This window comes from Stenella coeruleoalba, assembly GCF_951394435.1.
Source record: "Stenella coeruleoalba genome assembly, chromosome: 6".
NCBI lineage: Eukaryota > Metazoa > Chordata > Mammalia > Artiodactyla > Delphinidae > Stenella > Stenella coeruleoalba.
The window spans coordinates 98,118,817-98,145,985 of record NC_137151.1 but is presented as its reverse complement, the minus strand read 5'-3'; the positions used below and the strand labels follow the sequence as shown (position 1 = coordinate 98,145,985).

At 38.8% G+C, this 27,169-nt stretch overlaps 1 pseudogene across 1 annotated transcript in view; it reads right to left on the bottom strand.

Annotated features, from left to right (window-relative positions):
- Positions 1-15,359: 15,359 nt before the first annotated feature.
- LOC307187828 (mitochondrial import inner membrane translocase subunit TIM14-like) overlaps positions 15,360-27,169 on the bottom strand; it is a 35,256-nt pseudogene continuing 23,446 nt past the window's right edge. The window contains exon 4 of the transcript in view: positions 15,360-15,810. The product of the transcript in view is annotated as a mitochondrial import inner membrane translocase subunit TIM14-like (transcript). The remainder of the gene's footprint in view (positions 15,811-27,169) is intronic.

Below are 27,169 nucleotides of genomic sequence, written 5' to 3'. Positions count from 1 at the left end.
GGAAACACTCCCATTTACCATTGCAAAAAAAAGAATAAAATACCTAGGAATAAACCTACCTAAGGAGACAAAAGACCTGTATTCACAAAACTATAAGACACTGATGAAAGAAATTAAAGATGATACCAACAGATGGAGAGCTATACCATGTTCTTGGATTGGAAGAATCAACACTGTGAAAATGACTCTACTACCCAAAGCAATCTACAGATTCAATGCAATCCCTATCAAACTACCAATGGCATTTTTCACAGAACTAGAACAAAAAAAATCTCACAATTTGTATGGAAACACAAAAGACCCCGAATAGCCAAAGCAATCTTGAGAATGAAAAACGAAGCTGGAGGAATCAGGCTCCCTGACTTCAGACTATACTACAAAGCTACAGTAATCAGACAGTATGGTACTGGCACAAAAACAGAAAGGTAGATCAAAGGAACAGGATAGAAAGCCCAGAGATAAACCCACGCACATATGGACACCTTATCTTTGATAAAGGAGGCAAGAATATACAATGGAGAAAAGACAGCCTCTTTAACAAGCAGTGTTGGGAAAACTAGACAGCTACATGTAAAAGAATGAAATTAGAACACTCCCTAACACCATACACAAAAATAAACTCAAAATGGATTAAAGACCTAAATGTAAGGCCAGACACTATCAAACTCTTAGAGGAAAACATAGGCAGAACACTCTATGACATATATCACAGCAAGATCCTTTTTGACCCACCCCCTAGAGAAATGGAAATAAAAACAAAAATAAACAAATGGGACCTAATGAAACTTCAAAGCTTTTGCACAGCAAAGGAAACCATAAACAAGACGAAAAGGCAACCCTCAGAATGGGAGAAAATAGTTGCAAATGAAGCAACTGACAAAGGATTAATCTCCAAAATTTACAAACAGCTCTTGCTGCTCAATATCAAAAAAACAGGGGGTGGTGGTGTGATGAATTGGGCGATTGGGATTGACACATATACACTGATGTGTTTAAAATTGATGACTAATAAGAACCTGCTGTATAAAAAATAAAATAAAATAAAACTCAAAAATTCAAAAAAAAGTTATATTATCTGAAAAATATATATATATATAAACAAGATGAAAAGACAATCCTCAGAATGGGAGAAAATATTTGCAAACAAAGCAACTGACAAAGGATTAATCTCCAAAATATACAAGCAGCTCATGCAGCTCAATATCAGAAAAACAAACAACCCAATCCAAAAATGGGCAGAAGACCTAAGTAGACATTTCTCCAAAGAAGATATACAGACTGTCAACAAACACATGAAAGGATGCTCAACGTCACTAATCATTAGAGAAATGCAAATAAAACTACAATGAGGTATCACTTCACACTAGTCAGAATGGCCATGATCAAAAATATCTACAAACAATAAATGCTTTAGAGGGTGTGGAGAAAAGGGACCTCTCTTGCACTGTTGGTGGGAATCTAAATGATACAGCCACTGTGGAGAACAGTATGGAATTTACTTAAAAAACTAAAAATAGAACTACCATATGACCCAGCAATCCCATTACTGGGCATACACCCTGAGAAAACCATTATTCAAAAAGAGTCATGTACCACAATGTTCATTGTAGCAGTTACAATAGCCAGGTATGGAAGCAACCTAAATGTCCATTGACAGATGAACAGGTAAAGAAGATGTGGCACATATATACAATGGAATATTACTCAGCCATAAAAAGAAACGAAACTGAGCTCTTTGTAGTGAGGTGGATGGACCTAGAGTCTGTCATACAGAGTGAAGTAAGTCAGAGAGAGAAAAACAAATACTATATGCTAACACATATATATGGAATCTTAAAAAAAAAAGGTTCTGATGAACTTAGGGGCAGGACAGGAATAAAGACGCAGATGTAGAGAATGGACTTGAGGACACAGGGAGGGGAAGGGTAAGCTGGGACGAAGTGATAGAGTAGCATTGACATATATACACTACCAAATGTAAAATAGATAGCTATTGGGAAGCAGCCGCATAGCACAGGGAGATCAGCTCCGTGCTTTGTGACCACCTAGAAGATGGGAAAGGGAGGGTGGGAGGGAGATGCAAGAGGGAGGGGATATGGGGATACAATTATACGTATATCTGATTCACTTTGTTATACAGCAGAAACTAACACAACAATGTAAAGCAATTATACTCCAATAAAGATGTTAAAAAAAAAAAAAAAGCTAAGCTATGGAAAAGTCCCGAACAGTTGATCAGTACTAGGCTACTTAAGGAACCTATGTGTATGTTTTTTTTTTATGTATAAATTTATTTATTTTTGACGAGTTGGGTTTTTGTTGCTGTGCACGGGCTTTCTCTAGTTGTAGTGACCAGTAGCTACTCTGTTACAGTACACGGGCTTCTCACTGTGGTGGCTTCTCTTGTTGCGGAGCACGGGCTCTAGTCGCACAGGCTTCAGTGGTTATGGTTCGTGGGCTCTAGAGCGCAGGCTCAGTAGTTGTGGAGCACGGGCTTAGTTGCTCTGCAGCATGTGGGACCTTCCTGGACCAGGGCTTGAACCCGTGTCCCCTGCATTCGCAGGCGGATTTGTAACAACTGTGCCATCAGGGAAGTCCTCTATGTGTATGTTTTTGATAAAATGTTAATTAAAAAACTTTCCTGGAAGTCTTACACCAAGATGACAAAGATTACAGATGCTAAGATCACAGAAGCCAGATTGAAACTCAACCACCCAGAAAATGACTCTGGGACTGGTCCCAAGCTGCAACTTTTCAGTGTGAAGCAGACAGAGACATGAGCCTGCTTTGCTCTGTGGTTTATGCACCAGGAAACATTGTAACACAATATCCTTAAACACTCTTGTATTTGCAGTCCTCCTCCCTCCCCCAACCTCCCATTCTATTTAGGGAAGAGATTGGACTGCTCCACCTCTCCCTTTCTGCCATTGAAGTCAAGCTTATGTGTATAGTATGATGAAATGGAAAGTTTTCAATAGATACTATATGTCAAAATTGTACCAAGTCCAGCCATATAATCATGAAGACTAGATTTGCTGAAACCATAAAGGGCTTCTAAAGTTTGCTATCATTTAAAATTTCTTTCAAGAGGCACCATCTGTGCAGTAGGGCATTTAAATTAAAGTTTGTTATTCAAACTTGGGCACATCTTTTTTTTTCAGATAAGTTTAAAAAGCATTTCCAGTGATCGTAATAGGCCTTTTCTTTCCTAAGCTCAGAAGGTTTAACAACAACTTGCTCTAAATTATACTTTCTACTACTGTGTTGGATCCCAACGCACATACCCACTTTGTTGTCAGCATCTCATGGTTCCTTAGGGGGACCAACAGTGCATGTCAGTCCATGTTTCAGCTGAGTTTCCCCATCGCACACCTAGAGATGAACATGACAGCCAGATCAATCAGTCTGGTGTCCATGCCACTGTTACTGACTGAGTGATGGACAAGTGTCCCAAGCAGACCATTGAGAAGCAGTCTGGTGGCCTTGTCTGTAAGTATTGAGAAAGGTGCCCTTTCCACTGGAGTGGGTAAAGGGGTAAACTGTAAGACTGTAGGCCTAGAGTGGCTGGTGGTCATCTTGACGGGGCAGAGAGCACGATCAACACAAAGGAAAGCAGAACTGGGATACATCCAATTTATCTACCTATATCTATCTATTGTCTATCTACCTATCTCTCTATCTCTCTATCTATCATCAATCATATATCCATCTATTGAAATTCCTGATGACATGGTGGGAGCACTTGAATCCAGCCATGCTACAGGGTGTATATTCTCTTGGGTATAGAGCTAGGAGTGGATTTCTATGTCATGTGGTAACTCTCTCTGTTTAATAACTTTTTGAAAAGTTGCCAAACTGTTTTCCAAAGTGGCTACATCATTTTACATTCCCAGCAACAATGCATTGAAGATTCCAGTTTCTCCACACTCTCACTGACACTTATTATTGTCGGTCTTTTTGACTGTAGCCATTATGGCAGGTATTTTTGTGGTTTTGATTTGCATTTTCATGTGCTTGTTAACCATTTGTATATATCTTCTTTGGAGAACTGTCTCTTCAGATCCTTTGGCTATTTTAAAAATTGGGCTTTTTATTGATTTGTAAGTGTTCCTTCTTTTTTTATTTTTTCAGAACAAGTCCTTTGTCAGATGTATTATTTGACTATATTTCACCCATTCTGTTGATTTTCTTTTCACTTTCTTGATGGAATCATTTGTAGCATGAAAGTGTTTAGCTTTGATATTTTAAATCTATTTATCTATTTTTCTTTTGTTGCTGTGCTTTTGTTGTGATATCTAAGAAATCACTGTCCAATTGAAGGTCATGAGGACTTATTCCTATGTTTTTTCCAAGAGTTTTATAGTTTTAGCTCTTATATTTAGGTTTATGATCCATTCTGAGTTAATTACTATGTATGATGTAAAGAAGGGGGTCAAGCTCATTCTTTTTTGTATGGATATCCAGTTGTCCCAGGATCATTTGTTGAAAAGACTATTCTATCCCCATTTCATTGTCTTGGTACCCCTGTTGAAAACCAATTGGCCATAAATATAAGGTTTATTTCTCAACTCTTAATTCTATTCTGTTGATCTGTAGGTCTATTCTTCTGCCAATATCATAGTCTTGATTACTGTAGCTTTATAGTAAGTTTGAAATTAGGAAGAATTGAGTCCTCCAAATCTGTTCTTTGTTTTCAAGATTGTTTTGGCTATTCTGAGTACATATGAATTTTAGCCAAAATTCTACCAATTTAAATTTTTGCCAAGAAAAGCCAACTGGGATTTTGATAGGGATTATATCAAGTTTAGATCAATTTGTGGTATATTGCCATCTTAAAAATATCAAGTCTTCCAATCCATGAATATGAGATGTCTTTCCAATTATTTTCATATTTTAAAATTTCTTTCAATGATGTTTTCTAAACACTTTTTTTTTTTTTTTGCAGTACACGGGCCTCTCACTGTTGTGGCCTCTCCTGTTGCAGAGCACAGGCTCCAGACGCGCAGGCTCAGCGGCCATGGCTCACAGGCCCAGCCGCTCCACGGCACGTGGGATCTTCCCGGACCGGGGCATGAACCCGTGTCCCCTGCATCGGCAGGGGGACTCTCAACCACTGTGCCACCAGGGAAGCCCCTAAATACTTTAGAGTGTCTACATCTTTTGCTTTTTATTTCTAAGTATTTATTCTTTTCAATGCTATTCTAAATGGAACTGTTTTCTTAATTTTTATATTTGATTGCTTCTTGCTAGTGTACAGAACTACAACTGATATTTATCAATGCATATTGATCTAATATTCCACAACTTTATTGCACTTGCTTATTCATCCTAATAGTTCTTCATGGATTCTTTAGGCTTTTCTATATACAAGAGTAAGCTGGAACCTCCAGTATGATGTTGAACAGAAATGGCAAGTGTGGACATTCTTGTCTTATTCTTAATCTTAATGGAAATGTATTAAATCTTTTGTCATTAAATATGATGTTAGTTGTGGTTTTTCATATATACTTTTATTAGGTTGCAGAAGTTCCCTTTTATTGCTAGTTTGCTGAATGTTTTTATCATGAAAGCTCTTGGGTTTTGTCAAATGCTTCTGAGATGCTCATGTGGATTTTGTTCATTATTAATATGGTTTATTACACTGATTGATTTTCAGATGTTAAACAAACTTTGTGTTCCTAGGATAAATCCCAGTTGGTCATGGTATGTAGTTCTTTTCATTTTATGCTGGATTTGGTTTGCTAGTATTTTGTTGAGGAATTATGCATCTATATTTATAAGGGATATTGGTCTGTAGCTGTATTTTCTTGTGATATCTTTGTCTGGTTTTGGTATCAGGTTAATACTGACTTCATAGAATGAGTTGGGAAGGGGTCTCTACTTTTCTATTTTTTGGAAGAGTTTGTGAAAAATTGTATTAATTCTTCTTTAAATGTTTGGTAGAATTCAACAGTGAAGCCATCTGAGCTGGGGTTTTCTTTGTGGGAGGTTTAAAAATTACTAATTCAATCTCTTTGTTATAGGTTTATTTAGAGTACCTATTTCTTTTTGAGTCAGTTTTGATAGTTTATGTCTTTATTGGAATTTGCCCATTTTGTCTAACTTATCTCATTTTGTTGGCAAACAGTTGTTTACAATTTTTCCTTATGATTCAGTTTCTGGTCCAACATGTAGAAAGCTTGGAAGTCATCACTGCCATCCTCACAAAAGCAAACAAGCTGAACAAACTGAAAACCAGCAACTCTTCTTTCATCCTTCAGAGAATTGAGGTCATAGAAGAAACCACTGCCCCCCAAACTGGAGAGAGAGGCAGATACCAAGAATCACAGCTTACCAGGAGAAGAGGCTCAGAAGCAGAAGTCAGCCACTGGAGCCAGTACAGGAGGGAAAACTGAAATAGTAATTGATGAATTTCTGTAGGCTCAGTGTGGACTAGTTTGCGAGTTAGAAACTCTAGGGGCCCCTTCTTATGGAGGTCTCCACACTGTTATGAGTTTTACCTTCAGGAACCTCACCAGGTTTTCAGAGGTGAATATTAGAAAATTTCCTTCTACTTCTAGCAGGGAGAGGGAAAAAGTAACCATTTTGAAATACGACCAGAGCATTCTGTGCTCCTTTATAAAAGTTTGTCCTCCAAAGAAACTATTTTTGCCAGAGTCTAGTCAACCTGAGGAAAGAGAAATATCCAACTCTAGCCTCCTTAGCCCTTGATGTGGAGAAAGGGAAATAGCTAACTCCAGCCATCACTAGCCTTCCTGTGTTACCTATAAGTAAGGAAAAACCTGAGAAGAACTTGTGAACCCCACAGCCCAGGGGCACAGACTCACTAAAAGACGGATGTAAATCATGGCATTATAGAATGCTTTCTTTCCCGCCACACCTTAGCACTATATGAATCAGGCTCCTGTGTAACAACAGTGGATTGTAGGTAAAAGAACTTCAAGGCTCAGACTCTAATAATCAGTGTCTAGGAAAACCTCGAGACAGCAGGGGAACAAAAACAAAGACACTAAAGGAAATTTTGGCCTTTTGTACCTATTGTCATAACAAACAGTAAACACAGCCTAACTTCTAGCAGGATAAACATAAAGCCTTACACTAAAGGCTTATTTACTTCAGTTCCTTTTACCCAGTATGTCATGTATGGTTTTCAAAAGTAAATTATCAGATATTCTAAAAGGCAAAAAACACCGCTTGAAGAGGCAAAGCAGGAATTAGAAACAGACTCAGACATGGCCAAGATTTTGGAATTATCAGGCTGGGAATTAAAATAACTGATTAATATGGGATTTAGTGGTAAAGTGGATAACATGCAAGAACAGATGGGTAATGTAAACAGAGAAAATGGATACTCTAAGAATGAATTTTAAAAATACTAAAAGTAAAAAAAACACCATACCAGAAATGAAGAATGCCTTTGAATGGGCTCATCAGTAGACTGGGCATTGCTGAGGAAAGAACCAGTGAGCTAGAAGATAGAAACTTCCAAAACTGGAAAGATAAAAATGAATGTAAAAAATGGGAACAGAATGTCTAAGAATTGTGACACGTTACTAATGGTGTAACATAAATCCTTTCATAATTATTTTTATTTTTTAAGATTAGTAATGATATCTCTCTTTAAATCCTGATTTTAGTAATTTAAGTCTTCATCCCTTTTCTTGGTCAGTCTAGCTAAAGGTTTGTCAAATTTATTGTTCTTTTCAAAGAACTAACCTTTGGGTTTGTTGATTTTTTTTCTATTCTTTATCATACCCTTACTTCTTCTTGCTTTGGGTTAGTTTTCTCTTTCTTTCCAGTTTCTAGAGATAGAAGGCCAGGTTATTGATTTTAGCTCTTTCTCTTTTTTTTGTGGTACGCGGGCCTCTCACTGCTGTGGCCTCTCCCATTGTGGAGCACAGGCTCTGGACGCGCAGGCTCAGGGGCCGTGGCTCACGGGCCCAGCCGCTCCGTGGCATGCGGGACCCTCCCAGACCGGGGCACGAACCCGTGTCCCCTGCATTGGCAGGGGACTGTGCCAATGCACAGTGCCAACCACTGTGCCACCAGGGAAGCCCTCTTTCTTCTTTTTTAACATTGGCATTTTACAGCTATAAATTTACCTCTAAACACTGCTTTAGATGCCTCCCACAAGTTTTGGAATGTTGTGTTTTCATTTTCACTCATTTCAAAGTATTTCCTTATTTCTCTTATGACTTCTTCTTTGACTAATTGATTATTTTGCAGTGTATATTTAATTTCCACATATTCATAAATTTTTCCAAATTTCCTTATATTATTGGTTTCTAATTTAATTCCATTTTGTTTGGAAAGCAATTTGTATGATTTCAATCCCCTTAAATGTATTAAGCTTTGATTTATGGCCCAACATATATTCTATCTTGGAGAATATTCCTTGTGTGCTAGAGAAGAATATATATATTCTTCTGTGATTGAGTGGAGTGTTATTTAGATGTCTGTTAGTTCTAGTTGGTTTACAGTGTTGTTCAAATCTTGTATATCCTTGTCAATATTCTCTCTGGTTGTTATATCTATTATTGAATTTGGGGTGTTGAAATTTCCAACTGTTATTGTTGAATGATCTTTCTCCCTCCAATTCTGTTAACTTTTGCTTCTGTATTTTGAGGCAATGTTTTTAGTTGCATATAGGTTTATAATTGCCATATCTTCTTGATGAATTGATAATTTTATCATTATAAAATTTACCCTTTTATATTATAAATGATACATATTATAAAATACATCTTTAATCTTATAACCTAGTGACATTATTTGTTTTAATGTCTATTTTTTCTGATATTGGTACACCCACTCCAGTTCTTTCATGGTTGCTGTTTGCATGATACATCCACTGTATTTCCATTCTTTTACTTTCAACATATTTGTATCTTTGAATCTAATATATGTTTCCTGTGGACACCATATAGTTGACTCTTGTTTCTTATCCAGTCTGATAATCTCTGCCTTTTGATTGGCTTGTATAGTCTATTCATATTTAGTGTTTCTATTGATATGTTTGGATTTATGTCCCTTTGCTTTTTTCTTTCTTTATGTCTCACATATTTTTGTTCCCCTGTTTCTCCTTTGCTACCTTCTTTTGTATTAAATGAATCTTTTCTAGTGTAACATTTTAATTCCTTTAATGATTTTTAACTATATTTTTGGAATTATTTTCCTAGTGGTTGTTCTAGGACTTACAATATACATATATTATGTTAAGATTTAGTAGATTTTTTTAAATGGCTGTCTCTCCATTTGGTGTGTGTCCTTAGGAAAATTTTCAGAGACTTTAAATGGCTGTTCTTTTATAATTTTTAGTAGTTAAATGGTATTTCCCTGGGGAGGGGGTCTTTGGCACTCCTCAAATGGCCATTCCATAGACCTCACCATATTACTTTTTAATCTGTTTCATGCAGCAACATCCAATCTGGGAACATCTTGGACACAGTTTAAACTAATTCCTGTCTAGAAAAAAATATCAGAAAAGGTAAGTCATTTACTGTTCCACACAACAGAGTCTTTATCTTGTGCCAGACACTTTGAACAGAAATAATTTAGAACCACAGCCAAAATGACATGGTGATGAATTGATCTGATGACTTCTTTATGATCACAGCTCTCCAGTGTTACCTGTTCTTACATTCACAGGCACACTAATTTAGTTCTGCTTTGATTTTTGAAATTTATTTTAAAGAACATTATGTCTTCTCCTTGCTCTGTGAGTGTTGAGAGGGCCTTTGTCCAATTGCATTAGAGTTTAGATTTATGACAAAATTCACATACAAGGAACAATTAGTGAAAAATTAGGAACAAAAGTAGGCACTCCTATGTTGAAGTGTAATAGAAGTTTAGATAAGGAAGAAGATGTTAGTGTAGGTTGGAGCATCTGGTTGAGGGTCCAGAGGCACTCAACCCAGGCCTTGATTGATAAGTAGTGAGATGGAAAGAAAAATATCTCAACGTGAAGGACCACAGATTCCTTTCTTCTTACCTGGGGAAGTTAGTTTCCAATTAACATCTATTATTGACTTGATTGAAAAGAAAGTAATGACTTGACCTCTTATAGCAACTCTCTCGAAGGCAGTACATTACTCAAAGTAAAATCTGCAAACCAACAACATCAGCATTACTTTGTTGTTAGAAATGCAACTTCTTTTCAGAAATGCAGATCCTCAGACCTTACCCCAGACTTGTTAAATCAGAATCTTTTGAGGTTGGCCTGAGAATGTGTGTTTTATCCAGTTTACCAGACTTTTGCATGCTAACGTCTGACAACACTGTTCTCAAATGCTTTTCCTGATCACTCTTGGCATCCAGGGCATATTTGGAATGAAATAGCCAGGGCCAGCATTTAGGGCCTCTAAGCATGGACCAATGCTGGGCAGGTATGGCTTTCCAATTAGCAGATCATGTAAATGGAAAACCATGTGATTGCACCCAGGCCAGCAGAGTAGTTAAACAAATAAGTAGAAGGATGCCTGGCTCTCATCTCCCCCAGCTGCCTCACATTTTTCAACCTCAGGCACTGGACAGCAGAAGTAGCGGGGGTTGTGCTGGCTCCCTGGCATGAGGCAGTCTGGCTATCTGGGGAGAGGGAGTAGCTCACTTAAAGTGCCCTCATGAAAACAACTCCCTTTTAGCAAAGTTATGACTCAAAGCTTGTTCCCCTGACCACAAAGCAGAACCATAACCAAGACTCCTAGTCATCTTGTCAACCTCATTTCATACTTCTCCTCTATTCTTTTCGTTAACATCAGTTTAGGGAAGATTCTTCTGATTCATTGAAACTCCAAGCCCACAAATCACTGAGTCTTTGCTCCTACTCTAGACAGGATCTGGAGAGTGTGATGAGAACCACTCACATATTCTCAAGATAGTATTAGTTTCTCGATCATCTCTTTTAGCAAAGTAATGCTAAGAGGGGCTTAAAGGGGAGGGTCTCCAGGGATCATCAGAGTCCCTTAGAAAATTGGCTGTATCGTTTTCCATGACCTGCTAATTGGAAAGCCCAGATGGATGAGCTGGGCTTTTTAAAGCCCAGAAGTTTTGTTTCCAATGGTGGTTGGATTCAGCTGCCAAGATCCTAGATTAGGGAAGGTTTTGTTGTCATAAGAGGACACTCTGAAAGACTGACTGAAGGCTATGGCCAACCCTAGACAATAAATAGACATATATACGACCCAGAGAAAAAACGTGTGCAAATATATATGTGTAAATGTATATACGTTGTGTTACCAAAGTGAATGTGTTTCTCACAGTCTTTGCCATGGATGAAATGATCAAAACCAGATTGTCCATGTAGTTCTTCATTGAAAGGAATAGGGGGCGTGGAGCTGACAGTTAAGGGGGATCAGCAGACACACTTCAGCATCAGGCTGGCTTATCACTTCTCTGGAAATGGTTAACATGCTTGGCTCAAGCCACCCGTCATGTGGATGTGATGTGCCTCTGAGCAGTTCTATAGATGACAGGTATTTACTTCACCCCCAGATCTGAGGGGCAAAGGGTCACAACACAGGGGAAGCCGGTTTGCTTCTGAGCCAGTTCATTTGCATTTCTCATTAATCCAGGCAAGACCCTTTTTTAAGTCTCTACCATAATTTATACAGAACAGTTCAAACATTTGACTTTGTTTTGGTTGAGTTTACTCTAATGTGGTTTCTGCATAACTGTCTCTTTTATGGTAATCAAATGTTCTGCCAACATTTCTCCTGCTATGTACACCATCTAAGGAAACCAGATGCTTTGGGTTGGTCTTTTCAATGTATCTGAGTGTTATTTTTGTTTAGAATTTCAGAGGTTTGGCGAAAGAGTACTGTTTTATAAATCTGACCCTTGATGCACTGCATTTCCCAACCTACTAATAGTTTTGGCTACTGCTCACATCTGATTTGAAATTGTTCCCTATCACCTTGCGGATTAGCATGTGGACAGACAAGCTCATTTCATTCATTTTGTTCGATTTGCTTAATTTTCCTGTTCATCATTTATTCCACTTTGTAGTGTAAAAAGGATAGGTAGAAGAGCTGAGCAGCTAACTCAGAACCACACCCTACCTTATCTCTCAAACAATCCCAGACCTGAGTGGGATTGTTCTCTGATGTGCGGGGTGTTTTTTTCCCCCCTCACACCATCAGTGTGGGAAGGCAGCAGGCCAGCTCTCGTGGGAGTGTTGGCTTATGATGCAGACTGAAAGTGTTTCAGAAAAGTAACTTGGCATTGGATCAAACTAATAAGTGGAACTGCTTGTCTGTATGGATTGAAAGAAGACTTTCTAGGGCCTCAAGAGTTTGTGGGAAAGAGGAGAGGAGAACGCTGAGGTGAACTGTGTCAGAGGGAACTTTGTAAAATATGGGGCTTCAAGGAAACCAACCTGAGAACTTCAGCCCTTTCTAACCCTGGTGCTACCCTCTTGTTTGGTTAATATGAATTCTCTGGTCTGATTAGCTCCATACTGACAACAGGAGAGAAAACTAGATATCAATGGCCGGATTCAGTAACTGAAGAAAACCAGAGGATTGAGTGGTCCCCCAAGAGTGGACACAGGGTACCTGAAAGTATATAGATGGAAGCAGTGTTTATGATGACATATGATGGTTTAGAATGACTGAGCCATGGAAAACAAAGAGGGCAAAGAGCTAGTCTTATGCTAAACAAAATCAGTGGGATGAGGGGTCCTCCCTCCAAGGATCTTCAGTGTTGGCCGTGAGACCTGGAAGATAAGGCTCTAAAAGACACAGGGTGAAGAAGTTTAAAGTGTAAAGGGAATTGAAGTTTCAAACAAAGAATAGGGAGCAGCTGTTAAGGTTTTAAATTTAGTTTAAGGCTATGAGTATAAACAAATCCAAAGAAAAGGCATCAGACATTGGCTTTTCAAGAACAATAGCTATAACCACACACATACAAGCTTCAAAGAAAGACAAATCTGAATCTCCAGAGAAGAGTGTTTAGACCAGTGTCTTGGCATTTATTCCAGATGTTCAAAAGACCACACTTTTCTATTATAAGCTTCTGCTTTTGTGAAGTCCACTGACAAAAGGGTGGTCTGTCTGAAATGAGCTCCACACTATCATTATAAAGAGTAAATACCTATTAAGTTCCAACTACATGCCACGCATTGTGGGGAAGCTTGGAGAAGAGAAGTGTGGTGAGGACTAAGCCCTTGCCTTCTAGAAATGGGCTTAAAAAGAGATAAGGTTAGAGATGCAGCCATTTTGGCAAGACAGCAAGCAAGGATTGAAAATAAATGTGAGCAAATTCATGAAAAATGGTTCCTTTTTTAGCCAAATAGGACATCATACCTCAACTACAGGCTTTAGATCCAGAAATTACTGACTGACTTTGGGTCTTGTTATAATTTCCAGACATACTTTTGAAAATCCGGGCACATTTTATTTTGCTCAAGGGCTCTAATGAAGTTAACAAAGGGAAAACTATGTTGCTTGAGAAGAGATGATTAATTTTGACAGTAGCCATATCAACAAGGTCTGGATTTGTTAGTTTTCCAACAATCGTGTATGTTTATTATAAGTAGTCAGCAATGGATATACAGCATGAGTGAATGGACCAAAGATGGTAAATATGTCATTTTCAGAGTTTTCCAGGATTTGGCTCAATTGGAAGAAATAGACAAAATGGATTTCAACTATTGTGTCATTTAATTTAAATTTTTTATTTTTCATTTTTGAAAACATTCTGCTATTGATTCCCTTTTCCTTCTAATTTTAAGATGTGGTACACCAACCTGTGCATATGTATGCAAATGTTTGTGGAGGGACAGGAGCAAGAGAAGAGATTTTTACAAGAGACTAAGAGGGTCAAAGTGACTCTCACAGGAGGGGAATGTAGGGAGGATGGATCCCTGGAAATGTGGAGGTTTGTAAAGAAACGATTCCAAGAGCCTGGGCAGGATGTGATAAGGAGAAAACAAAAATTGAGATAATGCTGAAATTTTGAGATAGGCTGAATGATGATTTTAAATTTCTAAAGTGTAGGGAGCTTAGGGTCTTGGAATTACGATAGTGTTGCCCAAAAGACCAGGCAAAAAAATTATCTTTTTCTTTGCTTGGCCTTATCTGACAGCAGGACATTTATGCTGAGGTGTTGTGGTAGAATGATTGGGAAGATGGCAGATGTATGAACACACCTAACTGAGATAAATCAAGTCAGGCCCACATCACAAAACTACTCAGAGCACTCATATACTCACAAGCAATAAAAATTGGTTAGTATTTTAGATCACTAAGTTTTTTTTTATAGATTTTTAAAAACATCTTTATTGGAGTATAAGTGCTTTACAATGGTGTGTTAGTTTCTGCTTTATAAAGTGAATCAGCTATACATATACATATATCACCATATCTCCTCCCTCTTGCGTCTCCCTCCCACCCTCCCTATCCCACCCCTCTAAGTGGTCACAAAGCACCGAGCTGATCTCCCTGTGCTATGCAACTGCTTCCCACTAGCTATCTATTTTACATTTGGTAGTGTGTATATGTCCATGCCACTCTCTCAGTTCGTCCCAGCTTACCCTTCCCCTCCCCATGTCCTGAAGTCCATTCTCTACCTCTGTGTCTTTGCTCCTGTCCTGCCCCTGGGTTCTTCAGAACCACTTTTTTTTTTTTTTTTTTTTAGATTCCATATATATGTGTTAGCATATGGTATTTGTTTTTCTCTTTCTGACTTACTTTACTCGGTATGACAGACTCTAGGTCCATCCACCTCACTACAAATAACTCAATTTCATTTCTTTTCATGGCTGAGTAATATTCCATTGTATATATGTGCCACAACTTCCTTATCCATTCATCTATCTATGGGCACTTAGGTTGTTTCTATGTCCTAGCTATTGTAAATTGAGCTGTAATGAACATTGTGGTACATGACTCTCTTTGAATTATGGTTTTCTCAGGGTATATGCCCAGTAGTGGGATTGCTGGGTGTATGGTAGTTCTATTTTTAGTTTTTTAAGTAACTTCCAAACTGTTCACCATAGTGGCTGTATCAATTTACATTCCCACCAACAGTGCAAGAGGGTTCCCTTTACTCCACACTCTCTCCAGCATTTATTGTTTGTAGATTTTTTGATAATGGCCATTCTGACTGATGTGAGGTGATACCTCATTGTAGTATTTTTTTTTTAATGAACAACACTTCAAATGGCATGCATTTATCCATAATTATTGAGTATTAACCTACAAATATTCTATAATCTGATTTTAAATCCTCAAATTTATATGAAGGCTTTGATTTAGCTTATGCCAATTTTTAAAATGTGTAGCTTTGGGGCATTTTATTATAAAAAGCTGGTACTCATATACATAAATGAGTAAGAACTTAAAATTCATCATACATTTACTTCATTTTTTAGCTTCACCTTCTAGTAAATCTTTAGCTTAATTGATTTTGGCTGCTATATAAGGAGATCCTCCCTTGTCTGGGTGATTTAAAAGCATAATTTGTCAATGAGCATCTCTATTTTCCCTTATTGGCAGTAGGGCTTACACCTAGTATTAATGCTGCTTCCCATTTTGTCATTTTGGGTTCAAACCCACCTCTGTAATAGCCACCACTGAAGGCAGATTTTGGTAGACTTTGAAAAACTTGTTTCACTTGAGGCTCCATATGCTTCAAGTCTTGCAAAGTGTAACGGGCTGCAAATCCTGCAGCAGCAATGGTCAGTCCAACTGCTACCACTGGACTGGCAATGGTTCCCACTCGGCTCTTCTGCTTCCACCAGGAGCACAGTTCATCCCACCCCACCAATTCTACACCTCTACTACCCTCATTGTAGTTTTGGTTTGCATTTCTCTAATGATTAGTGATGTTGAGCATCCTTTCATGTGTTTGTTGGCAATCTGTATATCTTCTTTGGAGAAATGTCTATTTAGGTCTTCTGCCCAGTTTTGGATTGGGTTGTTTGTTTTTTGGTATATATATATGTTTCAGAGGTTCTTTTTAGTCATCAATTTTCTACACATCAGTGTATACATGTCAATCCCAATCTCCCAATTCCTCACACCACCATCCCCTGTTATTTTGATATTGAGCGGCATGAGCTGCTTGTAAATTTTGGAGATTAATCCTTTGTCAGTTGCTTCATTTGTAAATATTTTCTCCCATTCTGAGGGTTGTCTTTTGGTCTTGTTTATGGTTTCCTTTTCTGTGCAAAAGCTTTGAAGTTTCATTAGGTCCCATTTGTTTATTTTTGTTTTTATTTCCGTTTCTCTAGGAGGGGGGTCAAAAAGGATCTTGCTGTGATGTATGTCATAGAGTGTTCTGCCTATGTTTTCCTCTAAGAGTTTGATAGTGTCTGGCCTTACATTTAGGTCTTTAATTCATTTTGAGTTTATTTTTGTGTATGGTGTTAGGGAGTGTTCTAATTTCATTCTTTTACATGTAGCTGTCCAGTTTTCCCAGCACCACTAATTAAAGAGGCTGTCTTTTCTCCATTGTATATTCTTGCCTCCTTTATCAAAGATAAGGTGACCATATGTGCATGGGTTTATCTCTGGGCTTTCTATCCTGTTCCTTTGATCTATATTTCTGTTTTTGTGCCAGTACCATACTGTCTTGATCACTGTAGCTTTGTAGTATAGTCGGAAGTCAATGAGCCTGCTTCCTCCAGTTCTGTTTTTTCTTTCCCATATTGCTTTGGCTATTTGGGGTCTTTTGTGTTTCCATACAAATTGTGAGATTTTTTTGTTCTAGTTCTGTGAAAAATGCCATTGGTAGTTTGATAGGGATTGCATTGAATCTGTAGATTGCTTTGGGTAGTAAAGTCATTTTCACAGTGTTGATTCTTCCAATCCAAGAACATGGTATAGCTCTCCATCTGTTGGTATCATCTTTAATTTCTTTCATCAGTGTCTTATAGTTTTCTGCACACAGGTCTTTTGTCTCCTTAGGTAGGTTTATTCCTAGGTATTTTTTTCTTTTTGTTGCAATGGTAAATGGGAGTGTTTCCTTAATTTCTCTTTCAGATTTTTCATCATTAGTGTATAGGAATGCAAGAGATTTCTGTGCATTAATTTTGTATCCTGCTACTTTACCAGATTCATTGATTCACTCTTTTAGCTTTCTAGTAGCATCTTTAGGATTCTCTATGTATAGTACCATGTCATCTGCAAACAGTGACAGATTTACTTCTTCTTTCCCCATTTGGATTCCTTTTATTTCTTTTTCTTCTCTGATTGCCATAGCTAAAACTTCCAAAACTATGTTGAATGATAGTGGTGAGAGTGGACAACCTTGTCTTTGTCCTAATCTTAGAGGAAATGGTTTCGGTTTTTCCCCATTAAGAACAATGTTGGCTGTGGGTTTGTCATATATGGCCTTTATTATGTTGAGGTAAGTTCCCTCTATGCCTACTTTCTGGAGGGTTTTTGTCATAAATGGGTGTTGAATTTGAAAGCTTTTTCTGCATCTATTTAGATGATCATATGGTTTTTCTCCTTCAATCTGTTAATATGTTTTATCACGTTGATTGATTTGCATATATTGAAGAATACTTGCATTCCTGGGATAAACCCCACTTGATCATGGTGTATGATCCTTTTAATGTGCTGTTGGATTCTGTTTGCTAGCATTTTGTTGAGTATTTTTGCATCTATGTTCATCAGTGATATTGGCCTGTAGTTTTCTTTCTTTGTGAGATCTTTGTCTGGTTTTGGTATCAGGGAGATGGTGGCCTCGTAGAATGAGTTTGGGAGTGTTCCTCCCTCTGCTATATTTTGGAAGACTTTGAGAAGGATAGGTGTTAGCTCTTCTCTAAATGTTTGATAGAATTCGCCTGTGAAGCCATCTGGTCATCGGCTTTTGTTTGTCAGAAGATTTTTAATCACAGTCTCAATATCAGTGCTTGTGATTGGTCTGTTTATATTTTCTATTTCTTCCTGGTTCAGCCTTGGAAGGTTGTGATTTTCTGAGAATTTGTCCATTTCTTCCAGGTTGTCCATTTTATTGGCATAGAGTTACTTGTAGTAACCTGTCATGATCCTTTGTATTTCTGCAGTGTCAGTTGTTACTTCTCCTTTTTCATTTCTAATTCTATTGATTTGAGTCTTCTCCTTTTTATTTGTCATGAGTCTGGCTAATGTTTTATCAATTTTATTTATCTTCTCAAAGAGCCAGGTTTTAGTTTTATTGATCTTTCCTATCATTTCCTTTATTTCTTTTTCATTTATTTCTGATCTGATATTTATGATTTCCTTCCTTCTGGTAACTTTGGGGTTTTTTTTTGTTTTTCTTTCTCTAATTGCTTTAGATGTAAGGTTAGGTTGTTTATTTGAGTTTTTCCTTGTTTCTTGAGGTAGGATTATATTGCTATAATTTTACCTCTTAGAACTGCTTTTGTTGCATCCCATAGGTTTTGGGTGGTCGTGTTTTCACTGTCATTTGTTTCCAGGTATTTTTCAATTTCCTCATTGATTTCTTCAGTGATCTCTTGGTTAGTAAGTAACGTATTGTTTAACCTCCATGTGTTTGTATTTTTAGCAGATTTTTTCCTGTAATTTATCTAGTCTCATAGTGTTGTGGTCGGAAAAGATACTTGATACAATTTCAACTATCTTAAATTTACCAAGGCTTGATTTATGACCCATGATATGATCTATCCTGGAGAATGTTCCATGAGCACTTGAGAAGAAAGTGTATTCTGTTGTTTTTGGATGGAATGTCTCATAAATATCAATTAAGTCCATCTTGTTTAATGTATCATTTAAAGCTTGCGTTTCCTTATTTATTTTCATTTTGGATGATCTGTCCATTGGTGAAAGTGGGGTGTTAAAGTCCCCTACTATAAATGTGTTACTGTCAATTTCCCCTTTTATGGCTGTTAGCATTTGCCTTATGTATCGAGGTGCTCCTATGTTGGGTGCATAAATATTTACAATTGTTATATCTTCTTCTTGGATTGATTCCTTGATCATTATGTAGTGTCCTTCTTTGTCTCTTGTAATAGACTTTAAAGTCTATTTTGTCTGATATGAGAATTGCTACTCCAGCTTTCTTTTGTTTTCCGTTTGTATGGAATATCTTTTTCCATCCCCTCACTTTCAGTTTGTATGTGTCCCTAGGTCTGAAGTGCATCTCTTGTAGACAGCATATATATGGATCTTGTTTTTGTATCCATTCAGCCAGTCTACGTCTTTTGGTGGGAGCACTTAATCCATTTACATTTAAGGTAATTATCGATATGTATGTTCCTATTCCCATTTTCTTAATTGTGTTGGGCTTGTTATTGTAGGTGTTTTCCTTCTCTTGTGTTTCCTGCCTAGAGAAGTTCCTTTAGCATTTGTTGTAAAGCTGGTTTGGTGGAGCTGAATTCTCTTAGCTTTTGCTTGTTTGTAAACAGTTTAATTTCTCCGTCGAATCTGAATGAGATCCTTGCTGGGAAAAGTAATTGTGGTGTTAGGTTTTCCCCATTCATCACTTTAAATATGTCTTGCCACTCTCTTTTGGCTTGCAGAGTTTCTGCTGCAAGATCAGCTGTTAACCTTACGGGGATTCCCTTGTGTGTTATTTGTTGTTTTTCCCTTGCTGCTTTTAATATTTTTTCTTTGTATTTAATTTTTGATAGTTTGCTTAATATGTGTCTTGGCATATTTCTCCTTGGATTTATCCTGTATGGGACTCCTTGCACTTCCTGGACTTAATTTAGTATTTCCTTTCCCATATCAGGGAAGTTTTCCACTATAATCTCTTCAAATATTTTCTCCATCCTTTTCTTTTTCTCTTCCTCTTCTAGGACCCCTATAAGTCGAATGTTGGTGTGTTTAATGTTGTCCCAGAGGTCTCTGAGACTGTAGTGAATTCTTTTCATTCTTTTTTCTTTATTCTGCTCTGCAGTAGTTATTTCCACCATTTTATCTTCCAGGTACTTATCTGTTCTTCTATCTCAGTTATTCTGCTATTGATTCCTTCTAGAGAATTTTTAATTTCATTTATTGTGTTGTTCATCATTGTTTGTTTGCTTTTTAGTTCTTCTAGGTCCTTGTTAAATGTTTCTTGTATTTTCTCCATTCTGTTTCCAAGATTTTGGATCATCTTTACTATCATTGCTCTGAATTCTTATTAAGGTAGACTGCCTATTTCCTCTTCATTTGTTTAGTCTGACGCACTTTTACTTTGCTCCTTCATCTGCTGTGTGTTTCTCTCTCTTCTCATTTTGCTTAACTTACTGTGTTTGGGGGTCTCCTTTTCTCAGGCTGCACATTCATAGTTCCTGTTGTTTTTGGTGTCTGCCTCCATTGGCTAAGGTTGGTTCACTGGATTGTGTAGGTTTCCTGGTGGAGGGGACTAGTGCCTGTGTTCTGGTGGATGAGGGTGGATCTTGTCTTTCTGGTGGGCAGGTCCACGTCTGGTGGTGTGTTTTGGTGTGTCTGTGACCTTATTATGATTTTAGGTAGCCTCTCTGCTACTGGGTGGGGTTGAGTTCCTGTGTTGCTAGTTGTTTGGCATAGGGTGTCCAGCAGTGTAGCTTGCTGGTTGTTGAGTGGAGCTGGATCTTAGCGTTGAGATGTAGATCTCTGGGAGACCTTTCTCTGTTTGACATTACGTGGAACTGGGAGGTCTCTGTGGACCAATATCCTGAACTTGACTCTCCCACCTCAAAAGCACAGGCCTCACACCAAGCGGGAGCACCAAGACCCTGTCTGCCTCATGCTCAGAAGAAAAGGGAGAAAGAAAGAAAGAAAGAAAGAAAGAAAGGAAGGAAGAAAGAAAGGGAAAGAAAGGAAGAAAAAGAAATAAAATAAAAGAAATAATGTTATTAAAATAAAAATTTAAAAATTATTAAAAATAAAAAATTAAAAAGTAATTTAAAAAAATAAAGAAGAGAGTAACCAAACCAAAAAACAAATCCACCAATGAAAGCAAGTGCTAAAGACTATACTAAAAAAAAAAAAAAAGACAGACAGAACCCTAGGACAAATGGTAAAAGCAAAACTATACAGACAAAATCACACCAAGAAGCATACACATACACACTCACAAAAAGAGAAAAGGGAAAAAAAAATATCTTTTGGGAAGTCTGAGGTCTTCTGGCAGCATTCAGTAGGTGTTCTGTAGAAGTTGTTCCACATGTAGATGTATTTTTGATGTATTTGTGGGGAGGAAGGTGATCTCCCTGTCTTACTCCTCTGTCATCTTGAAGGTCTCCCCTCTAGACCAGTAAATTTTAAGGTGGTTTGTTATGCATTACTATTTTGACAGTGGATAAGTTACACATGTATCTTCAACAGAATTCATGCTACAGATCTAAAAGAGATAAAGAACAGAAGCTCCAGCTTCTGTTAATAGAAAAAGTACATAATTAGGTGAGCCATTTATTAGAAAGAATTAGAAAGGATGATCGTTGGGCAGGAAGAGAAATAAGAATTGGCCAAGGAGTCACCAGAAAGGTTGGAGGTGATCTACTACATGGAAGCCTCTCTGAAGTCTAGACATCAACCTTCACAGCACCAGAAAAAGTGGTGAGAAGAACACATCTTTGTAGGAAAATTTGTACATCGGGGAACTATTGAGTTTGACACAAAGAAAACCGTATAGAGTGATGGACAGAAGCCAGCTTATAAGGTGTTACAGAGGGAGGAAGCAGAGGCAAGTCAAGGTCAAGGTCTCTTATGCATTCTAGAGGAAATCTGTGGTAAGGGCTCAGATGGATGGTGGAATGGAGAGAAAGTCTTCTAGGAGGGGAGGGACAGATGGACTCTTAAACAGAAGGGACACACCAGACAGAAATAGTAATGATTAGGAGAGAGGGTGGTGGCACCAGGGCTATTAACAGCTACTCTATAGTTATAACTCCATGAAGTCAACATTGACCTGAGGCCCTTCAGCATTTGTAGATATTCATTAATTTTGTGAAATTCCTCTGTGAGATTCAGTTACACATTCAAAGTTGGGAGCAGCCCAGCAGCCAAAAATAACATGGCTATCATATTGTTCTACTCGTGTTACAGATGAGTAACTTTAGATATCAAGTAGTTGAATAACTTGCCCGAAGTCAAACAGGAAGCCTGTTATTGAGCTGCTGAAAGATCCCAGTTCTGCAAATAAACTTCTAGTCCACTAGCTTTTCACCAGATGAGCTAGTTAGAAGTCAGATTAAGTTCATTTATTTATGGCTCCATTGACTTAAGAAAAAAAAGAAGTTATTTCTTATGGGAGGTCCTAAATATCTGAATATCCTTACATCTGAGATAGTGTTTACTTTTCCATCTCTTTATTTTATTTTTTACTCTTCACACGGCCTTTATCTTTTCTTTTTTTTAATTATTTTTTTGCGGTACGCGGGCCTCTCACTGTTGTGGCCTCTCCCGTTGCGGAGCACAGGCTCCGGACGCGCAGGCTCAGCGGCCATGGCTCATGGGCCTAGCCGCTCCGCGGCATGTGGGATCTTCCTGGACCGGGGCATGAACCCGTGTCCCCTGCATCGGCAGGCGGACTCTCAACCACTGCGCCACCAAGGAAGCCCCAGCCTTTATCTTTTACAAAGACATTTTGGCTTCTTTCTGGGTTTTAACACAGTACATGCGGGGTGTGAGTCATAACAGCAGGTTTTTCCTGATCCACATTGACTTTTTTCAGGCAACATGAAACACTGCAGGTTAGGTTCTAGAGTCTAAGATTCTTAACTTTTTGCAGAAATCCCTTTGATCTGCCGGTGAGTCTAGGATGTGAAAAGATGATCATCACTTAGGTGAATTCGCTGCTGAAGGCTCTAGTTATGCTGATCACTTTGAGGCTTACATTTCTCCCCTGAGATTCTCTCTTAACTTTGCTGATTTCCCTTTTTCTTGGTTGGTCCAAGGAAAGCACCAACCACCCAGAGCTTTCTGACCTCTAGGTTCTCTCCAGAAGGAGAGTTTTATACTTTAAATATATATTCTGGTAATCAACTAGTCTGACACATGGAAAGGTAGCATGTTTTATTCTATTTTTACTAGAGATTAAGAAAACTAATGCATATTAATGACCATATGTACTCACCTATGAAATGACATTGCATATGAGGGGCACTCTAGTTTCCAAGACAAATAGGAGAAGTGAGAAATTGAGGAGAGTCGAATGGCAGAAAGGAGAGACATGATGGACACTAGGAAAGAAAAGTGGACACAAATTTGATAAGTAGGGGAAAGCCATTAGGAAAGCCAAAAAGAAGAAATGCAGAATATAGAAAGTAAATGGAGTGGAGAGGGATATAGGACATGGAAAAGCTATATTGATTTTTATATTTTAAAACACTGAAAGAGTTACATTACATAAGTGAGTTGGGTATATATTTATTTAACATTAGCAATAACTTAATTTCAAAGGTTTGAAATGTACTGTGAAGATATTAATTCAATCAGTCCTTTCCTGATGATTGTGAACTGTGAAAGAGATCTCCTTACTTCTCTTCCTCTGGGGGAAACTGAGGCAGAGAAAAGAATGCCTCACTCTAGGAAATGGGTGAAGCTGGTGTGAGCCCTGGCAGTCAAAGTGGTACCAACTTTGTGTTTCCAGTGAGCCCTGTCCCAGGGGGAAGGCCACTTGGAGCTTGGCATTTTTGTAATAATTCATGGTATGTTATTTTCAGTTGCAGTGGTTTTATGCATTTTAATTAGTGTCTTAATGTAGTATATCTGGGCCCCAGAGGGCATAATTGAAAGAAGCAAAAACAAAACCCCAAAATACATAGAATGAGTGAATGAAAATTCACGACAAGCCTGGGAGTTCTTGGCTGCCCAGCTTGGTCATAACCATTGGATACTGCTGCCTTTCCCAAGCTCCCCACCCCCAATCTTCTGACCCTCCCACCCCCAATCTTCCTACCCTCCCACCCCCAATCTTCCAACCCTCCTACCCCCAATCTTCCGACCTTCCCCACCCCCAATCTTCTGAACCTCCCATCCCCAATCTTCTGACCTTCCCACCTCCAATCTTCCGACCCTCCTACCCCCAATCTTCTGACCTTCCCACCCCCAATCTTCTGACCCTCCCACCCCCAATCTTCCGACCCTCCCATCCCCAACCTTCTGACCCCTCCACAACCTGGTTTTGCCCCAGCTGCCTGGCTTTTCTTGTTGACTCTGGTCGCTTACAAGGTTAGTCTGCATTCCATCTCACAGATGCAACAGGGAGCAACCACAGCTTTTCTGTTTCTTTCTTTGGGGATCAGTTTCAAGCTCCCCCCACAGCCAGATGTGTGTTGCTGGTGTCTTTGTTGCCAGCCTCTGCAGGCCCGAGCTGGCTCCCCGCTCCCACGCACACAATCTGCTGCCCTTTTCGTTCCTTATTTGCAGTCCCCGGTCCGCTTCTTCCCCACCACGCCTCTGTGGCCTTGCCTCTTTTCAAGTCCAGGTTGGAATCTTTGCATCATGCTGCCTCAGCCTGAAAAGAAGCCTATATTTTTTCTGCTCCTAAGCTTAGATTTATGGCCTGTGTCAGGCCTTCCTGCCATGGCCTCTGGCAGCTCCTGCCTTTCCTAACATCAGATTCATTGCTGTTCCTAAGGTCCTTTAAGATTTTAACGCTAAGTCTATAAATTTCGTTCCCTTTCTGCTTTAACCTTTCCTTAGACCTTCCCGTTGTCTGATGGGATGTCCCGCAGGCATTGATTTGCGTCTCTGGTCCTGTGCTCTTGGGTGATTTGGAGGAGGAGGCAGTTGGTTGGAGCGGATGGAGGGGGAAATGGGGAAAGTAACTGATGAATTTAGATTTCCATTCAGCTGCAACAATTCACCGGGGTTTGATAGGGATTGACATTTTCCTTCGAAGCTGTGATTTGCTGAAAACTTGTGGTGGCTTTCATTACAATAGTATCTGAGAGTTAAAAAAAAAAAAAAAGAGGGTTGGCGAACAGATATCCAACCTACCTTAATAAATGCATCTGAGTTTACATTTTTTCTTTCTGGTGTGGCAGCTGGGGATTCTCTTCCATCTCCAGTACACTTCAGCACTGCTTAAATCACTCGGATTTCTCTCCCAGGCAGACTTCTGCTGAAGAAGCTTTTCTCACCTTAAGATAATAAAGTCTCCAGTTGAGAGAGGTGGAAACAGCAACCGGCTTGAAATTTCAAGGGGGAAGGCTGGGTCGTTGTCTAGAAAGAAGGAGCTTGCCAGCTTGGGGAAGCATGATGAGTACTTTGGATTTTTGAATTCATTTTGTCTTTCATTGGCCTTGGAGGTGTTAACAGCATCCTCAGTCTCGCTTTTCCTTTACTTCCTTCAGGTCAGCTGTTATGAGGGGGGAGGTGGGCAAAAGGAGTGGGAAAGAAAGACTTTTGTGTCCAAATCATTTTGATTACATTGCTTGTTCAAGCTTCGATTTATTTCGGGTGACAGTATAAGTCTAGGGAGCAAGCCATCAACGGAATGGTGAAATCTGTAACATATACGGAAGTCTTGCTTCCCCAGGGCAGACTTGAGTGAAATGAAATCAAGGCTTTTGTCATTGAATGGTATTTGCCTCTAAGAACTCACTTAGTTTTCTTGTTTGAATTCCACGCATTGGAATCTTGAAGGTCATTGGTGCCTCACATGCTTTTTCTTCAAGTTCTGGTACAGTTTTACATTTCTTTGAGCCGAGTTTTTTTCATGCTATTGTGGTCCCTGCTTCTCTAGCTGCGTGCGCAGTGTCCTCAAACCTGGTGCCAGACTTTCCCTTATTCCTCCAGCCTTGGAGACGTGGTCCTCTAAACTCCCACAAACAAGAGATTCGCATTTTTCTGAAGCCAACTTTAGATGGTTTGACATTCAAATAAAGACAGCTTAATGTAGAATACGGCAGAGACTAGCTAACTATTCACTTTACCGGTTCTCTCGTCCTCTTAGGCATATAGCTGGATTGCGTTTCCCAGTCTCCTTTGCACCTATGAAATTTGCAACCATATGACTGAATTCTGGCCAGTAGAATGTAGGTAGAAGTGTTGTTTGCTGCTTCTAGGACTGGCCCATGAAATTCCTACACAATCCCCCATGTCCTCTCTCTTCCCCGTGACTGATGGTGGGATTTTAAATATGCCACTAAGTATGGTGGGGAGATCCACACACCTGAAAATGTGCTTTCTAATACCAAGGCTCCTATAACTGCTTTGGAGCTCATCCATTCCATCTGCTCAACATTAGAAGAGCCCAGCTGAATTATAAACACTCACTTTGATCTGTGTTTTGTACAATTTAATAAGAGGACCTGGAGTGAAAATGGGTCACATTCCTTAGAAGGAGGACTTTTGCTCTAAAAAATCATGAAAGCTGGTGGAAAAGATATGGAGGAATTCTTGCCAGTTAGGAGTAAAGAGTGAAGAGGTCAACTGTGTAGGGAAAAAGCTGAGGTAGATTGCGTTTAAGTTCCCAGTTCCTTACTCCTTTCTTTATCTTTGTGTTTTACCATTCAACTTTTAAAAAATCATTCCTATTTTTTTATTTCCAGCTTTACTGAGGTATAATTAACAAATCAAAATTGTATATATTTAGGATGTACAGTGTGACTTTTAAAGGTGTACAATGTGATGATTTAATAGACGCATTTATTATGAAATGATTTCCACAATCAAGTTAATTAACACATTCATCATCTCACATAGTTACCTTTTATTTTGTGGTAAGAACACTTAAGATTTACTCTTTTAGTGAATTTCATGTATACAAGATGGCATTATTAACTGTAATCACCAGGGTGTACATGAGATTCCCAGAACTTATTCATCTGATAACCAAAGGCTTGTACACTTTGACCAGCATCTCCCCATTTCCTTCACCCCTCAGCCCCTGGCAACCATCATTCTATTCTCTGATTCTATGAGTTTGACTTTTGCAGATTCCACATCTAAGTGAGATCGTATAGTATTTGTCTTCCGTGTCTGGCTTATTTCACTTAGCGTAACGTCTTCCAGGTTCATCCATGTTGTCACTCATCTTTGTATCGATAGTTCCCTTCCCCACTAGTGGAGTGCGCTTCCCTGCCCTTTGTTTTTGAGTTCAGCCGTGTGACTTGTTTTGACCAAGGGGATGCAAGCCATTTAAATGTGTCTGAGTGTTGGAGTGCCCTCTGGTGCTTCTGCTGTCACTGTGAGGAGAATATGCCCTGTCCAGCCTACTGGTGAGAGGAGGAGAGACATATGAAGTGACCTGGATCCAACCTGTAGCCCAGAACCAAGCCCCGCCTAGCTCACACTAGATCACC